The 19,502-nt window shown below is 42.2% G+C and overlaps 1 protein-coding gene across 11 annotated transcripts in view; it reads right to left on the bottom strand.

The window, feature by feature from the left end:
- The window catches only part of RALYL (RALY RNA binding protein like), a 1,174,022-nt gene that overhangs the window by 861,111 nt on the left and 293,409 nt on the right, over positions 1-19,502 (bottom strand). For all 11 annotated transcript variants that reach the window (XM_063924013.1, XM_063924021.1, XM_063924012.1 and 8 more), the window contains one exon: positions 692-777. The gene's annotated coding sequence lies outside the window, so the exon portion shown is untranslated. The remainder of the gene's footprint in view (positions 1-691; positions 778-19,502) is intronic.

Here is a 19,502-nt window from a genome sequence, read left to right as displayed (position 1 = left end):
TAGACCTTAAAAGAGCAGTGCGTCACAGACAGCCCAGGAATCTCAAAGAACTGGAAGACTTTTGTAAGAAAGAATGGGCGAAGATACCTCAAACAAGAATTGAAAGACTCTTGGCTGGCTACAAAAAGCGTTTACAAGCTGTGATACTTGCCAAAGGGGGCAGTACAAGGTATTATCTCTGCAGGGTGCCCAAACTTTTGCAGACGCCATTTTTTGTTTTCTGTTCTTTTGAAAGTGTAAATGATGGAAATAAAATCAAACTTTTTTTGACATGTTATAAGAATGTCTAATCTGTAATTTTATGCCTTTTGGAGATTTTTCCATCTTTTCTTGGCTTCTTTTTGCACATTAAAATGAATTTTTGCCTGGGGTGCCCAAACTTTCAATCCCCACTGTATTTACTTATATAAATATAATATATTTATTTATATAAAAATGTAATGTAAGGAAGCCATAAAACATTGCCTTAGTATTATTTTACATCATGCAAACCATTTAATTGTATAAGATAGTCAATTATGAAAATAATCATTTGAACTCCAAATCATTTACATTTGAAAGCACACCAGTAAAATTTAGTAAATGTTTCAATTATGGTCCTTTTTTTCTTCTGAGTTCTAGAGGGGCATCAAATTTAACAGATATTTACTTAATTATATACAAATAAATTTAAGTTGACTACAGTACTTGCCTTTTTGGAAATCCCAGTTACTGCAACCTCCTCACTCGAGAATCCAGTTTTATTCAACGATTGTTTAGTTGTATCTTTCAAATAACCTGAAAAAAAAAATGACAACTCTGAAACATGAATCACCGGTTTATTAAAAAAAAATGCAGAATATATTAACTTGCTGTTTAGAAAACAATTAGTACTTTGCTAAGGGTTAATCAGAGGTTACTTAAGGTTTGGAAAATACTTTTGAATGCAACACAGTTAAGGTAGTATGCAACAATATCATGTGACCGAAGGGCAATGTTCCCAGAGGGGAAGTTAAATAAGGTCATCAAATGTTGTTGCTGCATTGTATACACATAAAGTAGAAAGGATAGAAGGTAATGAGGGTAATGAGATGAGGGCATTATTACAGTGAATACATTATTAGAGCTATTTAAGCTTGTAATTTTGATTTGGAACATGTTTGTGGAACCAAAATTAAAGCAAGTAATTAACCCATTATGAATAGTACCTTTGTACTCCTAGAGAGACTTAAATGCTAATATAAAGTATACATACAGTAGTATCACTGCATTAAAGATGGTTTGCTTTCTTTATTTTTGTAATTGAACCTACAATGAATTACAGTATCATACTGTATATTCAATTGTTTTTCTTGCCACTGCCAGTAGATGGCGATCGACTGCTGATGCTGGAATTTTAGCTCGCTCTCCCCCGTGGTGGTGACCAGAAATTAGTGAAAAGTGACCCATTTGAGCGCACAAACAGGACTTTCCATATTGCGCCCATTACTCTGGACTCTGGGTGTGACAAGCGCGATACAAGAAACATATCACCTCCCCCCAGATCTCCCGTCACTTTAAACAGGAGATTAGGAGTAATAAATATTTGAATTATCTTCAAATGAATCACTAGGTGGGAAATTCAGTTGTTTTTTGGGCGCTCTAAGTTAAGGTGTGCCCATTCAATTGTTGCCCTGATCGTGTGTGATTGCAGCAGGCAGCAATTGGACAGCTCCGTTGGGGGCACAATACTTAGAGCACCTAAAAAAACAACAACTATTAATCTCCCCCATGATATCAAGGTTAAATCATAATTTAACATTTGTTTCTTTTTTATAAAGCAAGGTAGTCCTCAAAAACATGAAGCAAACAATTAAAAAACATTCAAAAACACACAATTGACTGATGTATAAAGAGACCCAAAGTCAGTGTTCTAGGCAACAATCAAACCAAACCAATAAGTAAAACCAATCCAAACTACCAGCCAAATATAGATATCCACTCAGACCTTCTACCTTGACTACCCACCCTGAAGGGTGATGATGTTGCCCCCTGAAGGGTGGTTCAGCATATATAACAGTCAGCAAAGGTGAGTGCACCTAAACAGCACCAAACCGACTAACCCTGCGACTATTAAATCAAACACAGTGAACCTGCCGCTCTTTCCGCTAAAACAAATAGCTAACAAATAATAGCCGCTAACAACCATAAACCAAGACACAAACGAAAATAAGCTAGAAAAGGAAAGGGGTGTGAAGGTGGGAAGGCAAAAGGAACGAATCAGTCTAAAACCAGTCCAAGCCAGAACTATCTACTGTCACTACCGTCTAGCCTTCCTATTGGTACACAACCTGTCATGCCATAGTGATCCGCCCCTCGCACAGGAGGTTTAATGCCCTCCATTCCAAATATTGTTAATACGTTCTACAAGTACTGCAAATAGTTCTCAAACTCAGTCCTCAGGACACCACACAATGCATGTTTTGCGGGTAGCCCGGCAGGTGCACAGGCGTATTAATTACTCACTGACACATTTTAAAAGGTCCACAGGTGGAGCTAATTATTTCACTTGTGATTATGTGAGGAGACCTGAAAAACATGCACTGTGTGGGGTCTTGAGGACAGAGTTTGAGAACCTGTGTTCTACAGTAGGTATATAATGAAACCAATAAAATGTATGGAGTGACTATGAATGATAGTAAGAAGGACTTGAAGCAAAGTTTACACCTATCATTCATGTGCACCCACAATCTGGCAAATGTAGTCACATCCCCATTTTACAGTAGTTATACCTAAACACAGAATTAGAAAGATACCCCCTATGTGTTTACTACAGTAGGTGGAAAAAAGAGGTGCCTTTGTGCAAAAGTCATCTGGCTGTGTGTCTGCAACAAATTCTCTTAGCAAAATACCGCTGCACTAATCGCAATACCATTGGGTGGATTGTATGCACAAATGGCATAAGTGATACATTTATTACTACAAGTTATGAAAGCACTAAAGAACGGTGCATAACAGTGATTTTGGGGCATTCTGCACTTTACAAATCACTCTCCACAGGTTGCACAATATTTCCTTTAAGATAACTATTTGCAGTATTTGTAGAACGTAATGACAATGGGGGTAATTCAGAGTTGATCGCAGCAGCAAATTTGTTAGCAGTTGGGCAAAACCATGGGGGTAATTCAAAGTTGATCACAGCAGCAAATTTGTTAGCAGATGGGCAAAACCAGATTTGGGTGGGTTATTTTGTTTCTGTGCAGGGTAAATACTGGCTGCTTTATTTTTTACACTGCAATTTAGATTTCAGGTTGAACACACCCCATCCAAATCTAACTCTCTCTGAACATGTTATATCTGCCCCCCCCCCCCCCCTGCAGTGCACATGGTTTTGCCCAATTGCTAACAAATTTGCTGCTTCAATCAACTCTGAATTGGGCCCCATGTGCACTGCAGGAGGGGAAGCAGGGGGGGGGGGGCAGATATAACATGTGCAGAGAGAGTTAGATTTGGGTGGGGTGTGTTTATAATGAAATCTAAATTGCAGTGTACAAATAAAGCAGCCAGTATTTACCCTGCACAGAAACAAAATAACCCACCCAAGTCTAACTCTCTCTGCAAATGTTATACTTGCCCCACCTGCAGTGCACATGGTTTTGCCCAACTGCTAACAAATTTGCTGCTGTGATCAATTCTGAATTACTCCCCCAATATTTGGACTCGAGGGCGTTCAACTTCCTGGGCTGGGGGAGGATCACGATGGCACGACAGGTTGTGTACCAATAGGAAGGCTAGAGGGTGGTGACAGTGGATAGTTCTAGCAGGGACTGGTTTTATACAGATTCTTTCCTTTTACCTTCCCATACCTTTCCTTTACTAGCTTATTATCATTTGTGTCTAGGTTTATGGTTGTTAGCGGATATTATTATTTAGCTATTTGTTTTAGCAGAAAAGAGTGTCAGGTTTACTGTGTTTGAGTTAGTAGTCGCAGTTTTAGTTGGTTTGGTGCTGTACAGGGGCACTCGCCTTCATTTATAGTTATATATGCTGAACCACCCTTCAGGGGGCAACATCACCACCCTTCACGGTGGGTAGTCAAGGTAGAAGGTCTGAGTGGATATCTATGTTTGGCTGGTAGTTTGGATTGGTTTTACTTATTGGTTTGATTAGCTTGGGGATTGCTGCTGGATTTCAGCTAGTCTTTTTCTAGCCACCATACTATAATTCTTTAACTCTCTTTTGATTGTAGGTGTTGTTAGATTAATTTAATAAATAGCTAAAAGCATTCTGCCTTACCCCAGGCAAAACAGCATGTTTCACAGCTGCCGCTGCACTTGGGACCCAGCATTTGGCTTCTGTCACTTCACCTTCCTCTAGAAGCCTGCCTCCAGACTCCCTCTGGCTCTGTAGGAGTACTGTACGAGTCTGGGGATGGGCTTGTAGAGGAAGGAGATGTGAAACTGAATACTGAGTCCTGGGTAAGGAGGTGGCTGTGAAACGCACTGTGTACCGTTCCCCAGTGTAAGGCAGCCACCACATATATTCATTACATGTATGTTTATTAGTAATGTGCACCAGACATTTTTCAGGTTTTGGTTTTGGATTCGGTTCCGCGGCCGTGTTTTGTATTCGGACGAGTTTTGGCAAAACCACCCTGAAAATTTTTTGTCGGATTCGGGTGTTTTTTTTTCAAAAACCCCTCAAAAACAGCTTAAATCATAGAATTTGGGGGTCATTTTGATCACATAGTATTATTAACCTCAATAACCATAATTTCCACTCATTTCCAGTCTATTCTGAACACCTCACACCTCACAATATTATTTTTAGTCCTAAAATTTGCACCGAGGTCGCTGGATGACTAAGCTAAGCGACCCAAGTGGCCGGCAAAAACACCTGGCCCATCTAGGAGTGGCACTGCAGTGTCAGACAGGATGGCACTTCAAAAAAATTGGCCCCAAACATCACATGATGCAAAGATAAATTAAAGAAAAAAGAGGTGCAAGATGGAATTGTCCTTGGGCCCTCTAACCCACCCTTATGTTGTATAAACAGGACATGCACACTTTAACAAACCCATCATTTCAGCGACAGGGTCTGCCACACGACTGTGACTGAAATGACTGGTTGGTTTGGGCCCCCACCAAAAAATCTCTCCTTGCACAAACTGGCTCTACAGAGGCAAGATGTCCACCTCCTCCTCATCGTCCGATTCCTCACCCCTTTCACTGTGTACATCCCCCTCCTCACAGATTATTAATTCATCCCCACTGGAATCCACCATCTCAGGTCCCTGTGTACTTTCTGGAGGCAATTGCTGGTGAATGTCTCCACGGAGGAATTGATTATAATTAATTTTGATGAACAGAATCTACTCCACATTTTCTTGAAGTAACCTCGTACGCCGATTGCTGACAAGGTGAGCGGCTGCACTAAACACTCTTTCGGAGTACACACTGGAGGGGGGGCAACTTAGGTAAAATAAAGCCAGTTTGTGCAAGGGCCTCCAAATTGCCTCTTTTTTCTGCCAGTATACGTACGGACTGTCTGACGTGCCTACTTGGATGCGGTCACTCATATAATCCTCCATCATTCTTTCAATGGTGACAGAATCATATGCAGTGACAGTAGACGACATGTCAGTAATCGTTGGCAGGTCCTTCAGTCTGGACCAGATATCAGCACTCGCTCCAGACTGCCCTGCATCACCGCCAGTGGGTGGGCTCGGAATTCTTAGCCTTTTCCTCGCAGCCCCAGTTGCGGGAGAATGTGAAGGAGGAGCTGTTGACAGGTCACACTCTGCTTGACTTGACAAGTGTCTCACCAGCAGGTCTTTGCACCTCTGCACACTTGTGTCTGCCGGAAACAGAGATACAACGTAGGCTTTAAACCTAGGATCGAGCACGGTGGCCAAAATGTAGTGCTCTGATTTCAACAGATTGACCACCCGTGAATCCTGGTTAAGCGAATTAAGGGCTCCATCCACAAGTACCACATGCCTAGCGGAATCGCTCCGTTTTAGCTCCTTCTTCAATCTCTCCAGCTTCTTCTGCAAAGGCCTGATGAGGGGAATGACCTGACTCAGGCTGGCAGTGTCTGAACTGACTTCACGTGTGGCAAGTTCAAAGGGTTGCAGAACCTTGCACAACGTTGAAATCATTCTCCACTGCGCTTAAGTCAGGTAAATTCCCCCTCCTTTGCCTATATCGTAGGCAGATGTTTAGGCGTGAATGGCCTTTTGCTGCTCCTCCATCCTCTGAAGCATATAGAGGGTTGAATTCCACCTCGTTACCACCTCTTGCTTCAGATGATGGCAGGGCAGGTTCAGGAGTGTTTGCTGGTGCTCCAGTCTTCGGCACGCAGTGGCTGAATGCCGAAAGTGGCCCGCAATTCTTCGGGCCAACGACAGCATCTCTTGCATGCCCCTGTTGTTTTTTTAAAAATTCTGCACCACCAAATTCAATGTATGTGCAAAACATGGGATGTGCTGGAATTTTCCCACATGTAATGCACGCACAATATTGGTGGCGTTGTCCGATATCACAAATCCCCAGGAGAGTCCAATTGGGGTAAGCCATTCTGCGATGATGTTCCTCAGTTTCTGTAAGAGGTTGTCAGCTGTGTGCCTCTTATGGAAAGAGGTGATACAAAGTGTAGCCTGCCTAGGAACGAGTTGGCGTTTGCGAGATGCTGCTATTGGTGCCGCCGCTGCTGTTCTTTCTGCGGGAGGCAATATATCTATCCAGTGGGCTGTCACAGTCATATAGTCCTGAGTCTGCCCTGCTCCACTTGTCCACATGTCCGTGGTTAAGTGGACATTGGGTACAACTGCATTTTTTAGGACACTGGTGACTCTTTTTCTGAGGTCTGTGTGCATTGTCGGTATCGCCTGCCTAGAGAAATGGAACCTAGATGGTATTTGGTACCGGGGACACAGTACCTCAATCAATTCTCTAATTCCCTGTGAATTAACGGTGGATACCGGACACACGTTTAACACCACTGCAGCTGCCAAAATCTGAGTTATCCGCTTTGCAGCAGGATGACTGCTGTGATATTTCATCTTCCTCGCAAAGGAGTGTTGGACAGTCAATTGCTTACTGGAATTAGTACAAGTGGTCTTCCGACTTCCCCTCTGGGATGACGATCGACTCCCAGCAGCAACAACAGCAGTGCCAGCAGCAGTAGGCGTTACACTCAAGGATGCATCGGAGGAATCCCAGGCAGGAGAGGACTCGTCAGACTTGCCAGTGACATGGCCTGCAGGACTATTGGCGTTCCTGTCTAAGGAGGAAATTGACACTGAGGGAGTTGGTGGTGTGGTTTGCAGGAGCATGGTTACAAGAGGAAGGGATTTAGTTGTCAGTGGACTGCTTCCGCTGTCACCCAAAGTTTTTGAACTTGTCAATGACTTCTGATGAATGCGCTCCAGGTGACGTATAAGGGAGGATGTTCCTAGGTGGTTAACGTCCTTACCCCTACTTATTACAGCTTGACAAAGGCAACACACGGCTTGACACCTGTTGTCCGCATTTCTGTTAAAATAATTCCACACCGAAGAGGTGATTTTTTTTGTAATTTGACAAGGCATGTCAATGGCCATATTCGTCCCACTGACAACAGGTGTCTCCCCGGGTGCCTGACTTAAACAAACCACCTCACCATCAGAATCCTCCTTGTCAATTTCCTCCTCAGCGCCAGCAACACCCATATCCTCATCCTGGTGTACTTCAACAGTGACATCTTCAATTTAACTATCAGGAACTGGACTGCGGGTGCTCCTTCCAGTACTTGCAGGGGGCGTGCAAATGGTGGAAGGCGCCACCTCTTCCCGTCCAGTGTTGGGAAGGTCAGGCATCGCAACTGACACAATTGGACTCTCCTTGGGGATTTGTGATTTAGAAGAACGCACAGTTCTTTGCTGTGCTCTTGCCAGCTTAAGTCTTTTCATTTTTCTAGCGAGAGGATGAGTGCTTCCATCCTCATGTGAAGCTGAACCACTAGCCATGAACATAGGCCAGGGCCTTAGCCATTCCTTGCCACTCCGTGTCGTAAATGGCATATTGGCAAGTTTACGCTTCTCCTCAGACGATTTTGATTTTTGGGTCATTTTACTGAACTTTTGTTTTTTGGATTTTACATGCTCTCTACTATGACATTGGGCATCGGCCTTGGCAGATGATGTTGATGGCATTTCATCATCTCGGCCATGACTAGTGGCAGCAGCTTCAGCACGAGGTGGAAGTGAAACTTGATCTTTCCCTATTTTACCCTCCACATTTTTGTTCTCCATTTTTTAATGTGTGGAATTATATGCCAGTAATATATCAATAGCAATGGCCTACTGTACCGTACTGCTGTATATATATATATATATATATATATATATATATATATATATATATATATATATATATATATATATACTGGTGGTCAGCAAAATTCTGCACTGTCCTCCTACTATATACTGTGCACAACTACAATGCAGCGGGTCTGGGACTGAGGGTCGACAGCACAAAGGTCGACACACCTTAGGTCGACGCCAATTGGTCGACACACCTTAGGTTGACATGGACAAAAGGTCGACATGGACAAAAGGTCGACAGGAACAAGGTCGACGTTGAAAAAGGTCGACATGAGTTTTTTATGTTTTTTGGTGTCGTTTTCTTCGTATAGTGACCGGGAACCCCAATTTGTGTACTGCGTCCCCTCGCATGGCTCGCTTCGCTCGCCATGCTTCGGGCATGGTGCTTTCGCTCCGCTACCGCTTTGCTCGGCACACTTTACCGTTCCAATCGTAGTCCACGTGGATCTTTAAGTATTAAAAGGTTCAAAAAAAGAAATAAATCGTGAAAAACTCATGTCGACCTTTTTCCATGTCAACCTTGTTCCTGTTGACCTTTTGTCCATGTCGACCTAAGGTGTGTCGACCAATTGGCATCGACCTAAGGTGTGTCGACATTTGTGCTGTCGACCTGGAGTCCGGATACCAATGCAGCACAGATATGGATGGATAGTATACTTGATGACACAGAGGTAGAGCAATGGACTACTGTACCGTACTGCTATATATATATACTGGTGGTCAGCAAAATTATGCACTGTTCTCCTACTATATACTGCGCACAACTACAATGCAGCACAGATATGGATGGATAGTATACTTGACGACACAGAGCTAGAGCAATGGACTACTGTACCGTACTGCTATATATATACTTGTGGTCAGCAAAATTCTGCACTGTCCTCCTACTATATACTGCACACAACTACAATGCAGCACAGATATGGATGGATAGTATACTTGACGACACAGAGGTGGAGCAATGGACTACTGTACCGTACTGCTATATATATATATACTGGTGGTCAGCAAAATTCTGCACTGTCCTCCTACTATATATACTGTGCACAACTACAATGCAGCACAGGTATGGATGGATAGTATACTTGACAACACAGAGGTAGAGCAATGGACTACTGTATCGTACTGCTATATATATACTGGTGGTCAGCAAAATTCTGCACTGTCCTCCTACTATATACTGCGCACAACTACAATGTAGCACAGATATGGATGGATAGTATACTTGACAACACAGAGGTAGAGCAATGGACTACTGTATCATACTGCTATATATATATACTGGTGGTCAGTAAAATTCTGCACTGTCCTCCTACTATATACTACAATGCAGCACAGATATGGAGCGTTTTCAGGCAGAGAACGTAGATATTTGCAGCACACTGAGCACAGATATTTGCAGCACACTGAGCACAGATATTTGCAGCACACTGAACACAGAAACTGAGAGAATGCAGCCACGTCCTCTCGCTATCATCTCCAATGCACAAGTGAAAATGGCGGCGACGCGCGGCTCTTTATATGCAATACGAATCTCACGAGAATACGACAGCGGGATGATGACGTTCGGGCGCGCTCGGGTTAACCGAGCAAGGCGGGAAGATCCGAGGCAGCATCGGAACCGTGTAAAATAGGTGGAGTTCGGGGGGGTTCGGATCTCGAGGAACCGAACCCGCTCATCTCTAATGTTTATATGTGATAATCACCCCCCCATCCTCTCCCTATGCAATGTTTGGTGGCCCCATGCAATGTTTGGCCAACGGACAGCAACCGCCACTGTTTGGAACTAAGAGTGAGCAAGCAGGGGTAATGCAGCGTCACACATTTTGGTTGCATCTTCACCTGTGACTGAATGGGCATAACCGGTTTGCAGTGGGGCGTTCTCACATAGGCAGTATAACACCTTTAAATATCATGCATGGCATTGTTATATATTTTTATAAATGTAGGTCAGCAGTCATGTCTTATTCCTGTAAAGGGGGGTACTGACGGGAGAGATGTGTGCTGAGCGATCTTAACACAGACCGCTCAGCACACATCTTTCCCCCCTGCTCAGAACAGCGCGATGTGCTGAGCGAGGGGGGGATGGATGGGAGGCCACTCACTTCACACTGCGGTGAAGTGATCGACCCGCTAGATTGAGCCTGCATGCATGCAGGCTCAATCTAGCACCGGCGATAGCGATGATAGCTATCGCTGGGGGGAATACACAAGGCAGATCCGTGTTTAAATCTAAGCAATCTAGTCAGATTGCTTAGATTTTAAGAACGGATCTCTCCGTGTGTACCCCCCTTAAGAAGCATTATAATCTCATCTCTCTTCCTTTACTACAGCCAGATTTCAGTATCAAAGAAATTTTGTAATGCTCACTGTCAGCAACAAATATAACTGTTTCAGCTTCTACGCATATCCCAAATGTTACATTCCAAAGCTAGAAATCACATTCTATACTGTAGTTATTAAAGTATTTGTGTATCAGGCAACCATAGTGAATAAAGGTTGAGGAAAAAAAAAAATCCTATATATTAAAGGTGAACAAAAGAGGCATGGTAAAGGGTATTCAAAATGTTAGTACATAATGTAAAAGTGCATGGAATCCAGTTTATTTTCAGTTGGTTTTGAATATATCATCCAGATGGCGACCTTCATTTGTGATGCACATTTGTAGTCGATTTCTGAAGATTCACGTCACGCAGCGGGTCATTCTGGCGTTATCGCTGCAATTTCTTTACAAAGTTCACTTTTCATCTGCCTTGCTATGTTAACAAGCGGAATTTTCGTTACTGGGCAGAAAACAATCCTCCTCCGCTTCATGAAAAGGCTCTACACAGCCAACAAGGCCATCTGATAGCTGAGGTCTACAAACATCCACCAAGAGCCATTAATGAACTGAAGGCTGCTATATGACAAAATCATATTAAAAAGAAATTGAAAATAAACTGTATTCCATGCACTTTTAGATTATGTACTAAACTTTTGAATAGCATTTGCCATGCCTTGTTTGCTAACCTTTAAAATCTGAGAGGTTTTTTTTGCCTCACCCGATACAAAAGATTTTATTTACAAAGCAAAACCGTCACTTCTCTGCGGATTGGAGGAAAAAAATTTACACCGGCACTCAGTCAGTGTAAAGTTCTCCGTGCTTTACACTGACTTCAAGTGCCATAAATAAAGCCCAAAAAGTTCTTTATGCCTCCAAATGTTCAATATTTGTGTTTTTCTGCAAAACAAAGTGAAACATTTCAAAGATCACATTGGACCTCGCAAGAATTAAAACTCTACAATACATGGTCTTATATAAAAGTAGATATGTGCATTGACTCATTTTTTGGTTTTGGTTCTAGTTCATCGGAGGGTATTGGTTTTGAATAAACTGCCTCACTGTTTTGGTTTTAGATCTGGATTTAATTATTTTATTTTATTTTATAAAAACAGCTAAAATTTATTTTTGCAATCCAACCCGAATCCAAAACCCTAAATTTGGATTTAAAATACGATTTCCAAACTGCGGAAAGATTTGAACCAGAATTCGGTTCTGTTCAGCTCTTCTCCAGAGATTTGGGCTGGGTTTTGGATTTCAGAAGAACCGAACCGCACATTTCTATATAAAAGTAAACAAAAATAAAATGATACTATTTGAAACTGTTAGGTATGTGAACATGGATGCCACTTATCACATCTATACTCTCATTTTTGAATGGAAGCTGGAATAGAAATCATTAACCTATATGTATATATGTCTACATTCCCTACTCACCTCCAGGAGTGCCTGGAAGGCACAGTATGGGAGCAGGGCAAGGTGAATAGCATTATCATGGCCCTGCCTCCTATGATGCAATGTTGGGAGTAGATAAAGGCCCCAAACTAGGGTCTCATTCATGTTCTCTATCTCCTGGATTCTCCAAGAGGATAGGTAAGGTCCCAACACTAGAATGTGGGCCCTCTTGTTCACCTGGGTTGGAAATAACACCAAACGGTACAGTAGAGGGGTGCATTTTGTATTACAGCAGCCAAAAACAGCACCAAATCGTGCTGGGAAGTATATGAAAGGGTTTGGATAGTACATTATATTACCCATACTCAGTGTTTCTCAACTGCAACACTCAAGCACCCGAAACAGGTCATGTTTTGAAGATTAAAATCTGTTTCACCGAGTGGATAATTACTAACTGAGCAAAATAGATGAACTCTCCTGTGCATGATTTATGAACTCCACAAACATGACCTGATAGTGGCACTTGAGGATAGGCGTTCAGAACCACTGTCCTAGTCCCATGTCACTGTCAAATTTAGAAGGTAAATTCGGTTATCAATATTTGGACCCACATATCTCTGCATGGAGCTGAGGAAATGGTTAAGTTGCTACCTACACGTTTTAAGTGATTTTCTTTGTTACAAGGGAAGTGGTCATATTAAATATTTATTTGGACTCTCTCATTCCCCATGGGAAAGGTGTGGGAAGCGGGGTTGGGGGGAGGTGACAGTTGCCACAGCACAGATCACAAGGCTGTCACTATCACCATGGCACTAGTCTGACTTGTGGGGTTTCTGGAATCGTAACCGACAGCCTGTAAAGACGCGCAGTCGTGAGTCCTTAGAACATGCCTGGCACAAACTAACCGGGGAGCTCCAGACCCAGCCCCCTTCTTTGTAACTTCATGACATGTTGATGGAAGTTGGCACATGTCGCAGAAGTGTCCTTCTATGACCCTACATCCATCATTAGGTGACATGGAAAGATTACATTTTGGGGATTGTACTAGTGCTTGTATCGCTATTGCATCATTCAGTGATACTGGACTACAATGTTCCAGACAGAAAGGTTGTTCTGGCCAATGTAGAGCAGTAAAAACGCTATGCAAAAGAACATCAACATTTACAGTATTTCATAGATAATTATAGAAGGACAATACGTTATGCTGTGATGGGTTGATGATCCACAGAACTGCAGATTTAGTAAAAGGACACCTTAGGGGCATATGCAGATAGTTTTGGGTTTATATGTGGCTAACTGTCGGTGCTGCCTGATTCAATTAGCTGTGAGAACTCTGCATTTCCCAGAGGTAGGATATTTCCTCGCACCCTCAGGAGCTACAAGTAAAAATCTGTATTAAGGACCAGATTCAGAGATGGATGCAGATCGCTGCGCCACCTCCCATTGCATCTGCAATTACACTGCGGACATGTCGAATTAAGGTTGACCCCTGGCAGCACAGCCTGGCTTTGCTGTCAGGTGGTCCGCCGCCATATTTTTTTTTAAATGTCATGCAGCCGCACTGAAAATGCAACCGGCCCAACCCTGTAAATCCACCCACGCCCGCAAAATGCCGTGTCGCCACCCCCTGTATGCTCGCCGCTGTCAATCATCCTTTGCCCACATCTTCCTGGATGCGGACGCAAGGAGAAGGGTAACGCACTGCGACCAGTTTGCGTACACAGACCAGATGGATGCGGCCGCTGCATACAGATGTTTGGCTGTGTACATCTCTGAATTAGCCCCTAAATGCAATCCTCTGCACTTAATGAGCAGGGAAACGCTTTACATGTAATCAGTGGGTCTCTGCATATTACCAGAGGTTTTGCTGTGTGAGGGAAAACAATTGAAACAATTGAATAGCTCTGGGCAGTGACACCCAGAGCTTTCACACTGTGGTAAAACTTGGATTTACAGTAATTGAACATGCGCCTTAATGTGTAAATAGGAAGTTGTTCATGGGAATAGGGCATAAAGTCCCACAAACTGGAATGCAGTGGATTAATATTCCCAAATCTCAGACAATGGTTTAACTATTTTATTTTCTACCATTGCAGTCATATGTAATGGATTGTGATTTATGAATGATGTCTGTTCATGAATATTACAGGTAACTGCATGCTATATCAATACAAAGGGTCTCCACCTCTGTAAAACTTATTAGAATACAGTATAAATTGTGCCATTTTCAACTGCATAGAATTAGCTTAGAATCCATCAGGCTATATTCTTCGATTTGACATTTTCTCAAAGTATGTAATTAATATAAAATACAAAACAAATTATACGTCAGAAGCATAAACTATCTTTCTTCGGTGCAGAGGCAGCGCTTATTAATTCAAGCAATACTCAAAAGACAGACACAGTGGTACATTTCCATGATGAAAACACACTGAGATTGTTGCATGCCAATTATTTTGAAACATATATCAAGCTTTGGATTTAATAATAATGAACTGTAGTACTGATGCTGTTCCACATTTTATTGTATACCACTACCTTATAATTATTTTTTTTTGTCTAATAAATATTTCCACATCCCAATCATACTATACAACCCGCAGCCATACAAAAGGGTACATTGCCAATGACATACTGTACTGTAGTCACCCACACTTTCTCCAAAAGCAGCTACAATTGTTATTCAGCTACCTTATGCATCAGATGTTCTCAAACTTCTTATATTCTTTTATTGTAAACTCATTCAGGTAGAGCCATCATCATTACCTCCTGCTTCATGTCATTGGGCCTTATTTAGGTTTATTAGCAAACCAAAAAGGCACACTAATGGGCAAAACCCTTTTGCACTGCAGGTGGGGCAGATGTAACATGTGCAGAGAGATTTAGATTTGGGTGGGGTGTGTTCAAACTGAAATCTAAATTGCAGTGTAAAAATTAAGCAGCCAGTATTTACCATGCATAGAAACAAAATAACCCACCCAAATCTAAATCTCTCTGCACATGTTACACCTGCCCCACCTGCAATGCAACATGGTTTTGCCCATTTGTGTGCTTTTTTGGTTGACTAACAAACCTGAATAACCCACATTGTCCTTAATTTGTACAATAAATCCCTCAATACATACACATACTTTTTCTACTGTATTTCCATGAGTTAGGGTGTTATTTCACTCTATTGGGGGACTAGACCAGCCTCCTGGATCAAAGGGCGTAACTACCATAGGTGCAGGGATTGCAGCTGCTATAGGGCCCAAAGGTAAGAGGAGCCATCTTCCCTGTGAAAGTTACATGTATTTTTCACTATTGTGTGGTACATAGAGGCCCTTACCAACGTTTGCCTAGGGGCCTACAATACTGTATATCTAGTTATGCCCCTTAACCTGCACATTGTAATGTGGTATACAATGAATTACAGGTCATAATAATGTAACATAATATGAGCTGGGGCGCTGTAATGTGGTATAATCTAAACTGGGGACACTGTAAATTATAATGTGAATTGGGGCTACTGCGTGGCATAATGTGCACTGTTAGTCCTGCATTGTGACATCACATGAACTAGGGCACTACTATGGTTCATAAAATGAACAATTCCACTTTTATGGGCATAACATTTACTGAAGCTCTACTATGGTTCAGAAAATGTACTAGGGATCTATTATGGGGCATAAAATTAACAACTGGTGCTGGGAGGTGTTTTTCTAGAAGTATTGAGACAGGGGCCCTTTAGAATGTTGCTATGTGGCCCACAAAGTTACGACTATGCCCCTGCTTGGATCATTCTTGTCTATTCTCCCTGTTCCTATGGGAGACACACAATATTTTTGGGTATACTGCCACACCCCTTGAAAAGTGTGCACCCCTCCCACATTCTGCCCACTTACTAGTGAACTGGATGGAATGCAGGAATAAAGAGAGTGAATCTGCGGTACCTGTGAAGGGGACTGGGCCTAATTACACAGTTTCTATGCTAAAGACTGAGAAGACTGAAAGACTAAGAAATCTCAATATGTATAGTTTGGAGCAGAGAAGGGAAAGGGGGGACATGATAGAAACTTTCAAATATATCAAGGGTTTTAACAAAGTCCAGGAGGGAAACATTCTCCAAATGAAGAGAAGCAATAGGACACGAGGACATGCACTGAGGCTGGAGGGGGGGAGGTTCAGGGGAAATTTGCGGAAAAATTATTTCACAGAAAGGGTAGTGGACAAGTGGAATAGCCTCCCATCAGAGGTGGTAGAGGCTAAGACAGTAGAGCAATTTAAACATGCATGGGATAGACATAAGGATATCCTTACAAAGAAATAAGGATCAAATAAGGTTAGAGATAAAAATAATGTAAAAAAAAAAAAAAAAAAAAGGGCAGACTAGATGGGCCAAGTGGTTCTTATCTGCCGACAAATTCTATGTTTCTATGTTTCTATGTAATAGTGTCATTTAGCCCAGCCCCCTATGACAGTGGTTCCCAAACTTTTTTGAATCATGGCACCCTTAGGATATAAGTTTCTTATTGATAAATTTCAAAAGAAATATGAAATTAAGTAAATTGTGTTTATATATAATCCTTAGGTTCAGTTGTGTGGTAAGGGACAGGATTCGCTTCTGTTTGCCCACATATTTTATGATTGACACCCTCTAGCACTGGTTTTGCCTATTATATTGACCATAAATAATTTGAATTGGTCTAGGACCACCAATCCAAGGCACCCCAGCACATGCCCTTAGGCACCGCGTGCCACGGCACACAGTTTGAGAACTACTGCCCTATGCAAATAGGATCCAGTTATGGCATTTTTGCCATGAGGGGGCAGTGCTTAATGTTGTGGTTAGCCTGGCTCCACCTCCATCACCACCCACCTGCTTCTCCTCTCCGGGGTAACTTCCAGAGTGGCAATATTCAATATAGGCAAGCATGGCCTGCATCCCTTACTCTTGCCATTCAAAGTGGAAAGAATGGAGGCTTAATGATATCATTCATAGTCAATTGCATTATCATGACACGCCCACACTGTCCGGTGCTACAAATAGATACAGTGCATTACAGGGCAGTACGGATGGTGTAATGGTTAGCATTACTGCCTCACAGCACTGAGGTTATGGGTTCGATTCCCACCATAGCTCTACCTGTGCAGAGTTTGTATATTCTCCCCGTACTTGCGTGGGTTTCCTCCGGATACTCCGGTTTCCTCCTACAATCCAAAAATATACTGGTAGGTCAGTTGGAACCCAACACAAATTAACCCTAGTATGAATGTGTGCTCGTGTACATGTGGTAGGGAATATAGATTGTAAGCTCCACTGGGGCAGGGACCGATGTGAATGGGAAAATAGTCTCTGTAAAGCGCTACGGAATATGTGTGCGCTATATAAATAACTGGTAGTAATAATAATAATAATAATAATAATAATAATTGCAGTGTGTGGTACAACAATTATGTATATTTGTGCCACCATGTCCCGCTACTCCCACTTATACCTGCCCCCTGGGTATGCCTCGATGTACAATGCTATACTGGTGCTTTATTATAAATAGAAGATAATAATAATAATAATAATAATAATAATAATAATAATAATAATAATATATACGGATACTAAATATCTACTGGGATTTGTTTCAGATTAAATTTCCATTTCTTTGAAATGAGAACATATTCTGCCTCTTCAGTACAACTTAGGTAAGAGAACAACTGCGGTTCCCTGCTGTAACCTGCTATTAATGAATGCTTTGGGACAAAATGATTCTTCATAATCCTTATATTTGAAATCTTGCCATAAGAAGGAATATTCTATTCACCATACATTGCCTTAATTTATTAAATAGTAAAACTGTTTTCCTGTGGAGGGTAAGGTTTCTGTGCAGATTTACACTTGACTAATTCCTGCAAGCTAAATTCCTACAAGAGCTTTTCCTAAGATACTTACAGAGGGTCATATTTAGAAAAGATTAATATTGTATGTCTATTGTGGAGTTCATAATGTACCTAAGTGACTCATTGAACAGCACAAATCTTTCCTAGGTGATACAGTACGTGCCTCTAAGCAGGAAAATGTGCGCCGAACATTTGTTAGTATTTTTGTTCAACTAAAGCTAAACTTTTATATAAATGACACAAAGCTTCAGTCTGCCAAGAGTTTCTATCTGAAGTGTGCTGTAATAAAATAATAACATGCATATTGTACAATTTATAAAGGTTTCAATTTCATATTTAACTTGTTAGTATAGTGTAACTCATTTTGAGGGCAAAAAACATTAACTTTTGATTATAAAAGAACAACATGTTCATTTCACAAAGTTAAATTCTGCAGTCCATACAGTGGGAATAACTCTGAGGCATTACTGCTAGGTCTAGAGCAGGCCTGGCCAACCTGTGGCTCTCCAGCTGTTATAAAACTACAAGTCCCATCATGCTTTGCCACAGTTTTGCTATTACGGAAGGCTCAAACTGTGGCAGGGCATGCTGGGATGTGTAGTTTCACAACATCTGGAGAGCCACAGGTTGGCCAGGCCTGGTCTAGAGTAAAGAAAATACCTAAAACAACAGATTTTTATTTTTTTTGTAAATTGATCATTTTTGATTACTCCATGAAACGGATGTCACTACAAATTACATTTGTTCATTCTGTTGTAATTTACAAACTACCACTATGTCAGATGGGGTATTGTTCTAGAAATACAGCACAATGTTTTAGTTAATGCTTTTACCAGTGGCAGAAATTGTGAGTAGTGGATTCAGGTACAAAAATATACTTTTGTTTCCCCTCCTCAGCCCCACTCCAAGTTCATAATATGCCAGTGGGTAAGGAGAGGAAGTGGGTGCCAAGGAAAGGCAGTGGGTGACAGGGAGAGGAAGAGGGTGACAGGGCAGAGGTAGATGGTTCCAGTAAAAGGAAGAGGTTGACAGGAAGAGGCAGTGGGTAACAGGGAGAGGTAGAGAGTGACAGGGAGAGACAGAGGGTGGCAAGGAGAGGCATTGGTTGACAGGGATGCAGTGGCAGTGAGTGACAGGGGTTCAAACACACACTCCTGTGCACCTTGGTGGAAGCTTCCCCTTGTCTGAGAGGAAGACCCACCCCCTGTGCTTTCCTCAGCTTGCACTTGATCATGCAGACTTTGACAGCAGTTACACTGGCTGTGAGCTGCCTTTATTTCACAGGCAGTTGTAAATCAGGAAGAATTTACAACTGTCTGTGAATGAGATGCTGTAGGTGGCTGTGATCATCAGTGCTGATAGGTGGCAGGACTCTTCTATTAGTCCAGATCAGATGGCAGACTGATGTGGCTGCACACACACATAAGGTCAGCCCCAAGTCCCTAAGGTAAGATGCAGATTCCTCAGGCAGTGGGGCCCACCCTGCTCCCTGTGCTGGGCCAGTCATCCGGCACTGTCCAAAAGTCAGGTAGCATGCCATGGGAAAACTCATTGCTGGTCTGAGCAGCAATGGGACCCTTAGTTCCCAGG

Source organism: Pseudophryne corroboree, chromosome 5 (genome assembly GCF_028390025.1).
Source record: "Pseudophryne corroboree isolate aPseCor3 chromosome 5, aPseCor3.hap2, whole genome shotgun sequence".
Taxonomy (NCBI): domain Eukaryota; kingdom Metazoa; phylum Chordata; class Amphibia; order Anura; family Myobatrachidae; genus Pseudophryne; species Pseudophryne corroboree.
This window is presented reverse-complemented; position numbering and strand designations above follow the sequence as displayed.